Source organism: Notothenia coriiceps, unplaced genomic scaffold, assembly GCF_000735185.1.
Source record: "Notothenia coriiceps isolate Sejong01 unplaced genomic scaffold, NC01 NC01_scaffold00001922, whole genome shotgun sequence".
Lineage (NCBI taxonomy): Eukaryota > Metazoa > Chordata > Actinopteri > Perciformes > Nototheniidae > Notothenia > Notothenia coriiceps.
The window spans coordinates 531,119-532,381 of record NW_011334623.1 but is presented as its reverse complement, the minus strand read 5'-3'; positions in this window follow the sequence as shown (position 1 = coordinate 532,381).

The following is a 1,263-nucleotide window of genomic DNA, read 5'->3' as shown; positions in this document are numbered from 1 at the left end:
AGTGTGTGTGTGTGTGTGTGTGTGTGTGTGTGTGTGTGTGTGTGTGTGTGTGTGTGTGTGTGTGTGTGTGTGTGTGTGTGTGTGAGGGAAACAGTGAATAGTGATGAAGCAGCAGAGTTCTGTCAGCTAAAATGCTAATCACACGTCCAAACCAAACGAGTTCTAATCAATCCTCCTTTCGCTCCTACTTCGTTATTTCCTCTCTCCTTCTCTCATGTTCCCTAGTTCCTTTCCTTCTTTCCTCTTTCCTAATCCTATTTCTGTCCTCATTTACCCTCCCTTATCTTACTATCCGATATCTCCTCTTCGTCTACCCTTCGTTCATCTCCTTTCCTTCTCCTCTGTAGTGTCTTGTTTTGTAGATGCTCTGCTATGAGAAGCAACGAAAAAACATATCATATCATATAAAAAACCTGTCAGTGTGCTGTTTAGCCAGCAAAAATACGATATATTTAGCTAGCGAACGTTAGCTATACATCTATCTATGTGTAAATCAAGCTTTCATACCCATCTAACAATCAAGCGAATGTTAGTAATTGAGCTAGCGAACGTATCCATCTATCCATAACATTATGTCTGATGTTATGTTGGTGTCTCGTTTAGGTCATAATGCCATTTGCTGGTTTCAGAGTTATCTAACGGACCGTACTCAATGCGTCAGGTTGGGTAGGACTGTCTCTGACCCTGTCACCTCGGAGAAGGGAGTCCCACAGGGCTCTATTTTGGGGCCCTTGCTCTTTTTATTATAAACAATATTTGTAATCAGATACAATTTTCTACCTATCATATGTATGCTGATGACACTATTGTATAGTCGAGTCATGTGCTCCTTCTCTGGATATGGCCGTTTCCAATCTAAAATCTGATGTTACCACGCTGCAGCATGCGCTTCTTGATTCCAAACTGCTATTGAACAGTAAGAAAACCAAAGCAATGCTCTTTGCTCCCAAGTCAGCGTCCTCTTGCCTCTCCATTGACACCCTTGATGGCGTCTCTGTTGAGTTTGTCGATACCTACAAATATCTTGGCTTTTGGTTGGACAGCAATCTGAACTTCAAACACCACATTAGTTCTAACAAAGAAATTGAAATTCACTCTTGGCTTCCTTTACAGATTTAAATGTTGTTTTTCATCTTCTTCCCGTAAAAGGTTGGTCTCTGGCTTATTCCTGTCCCAGCTGGATTATGGTGGTACCATTTATAGATTTGCCTTTCCCACAGTTTTGGCCCAACATGACCCACTCTACCATGCTGCACTGCGATA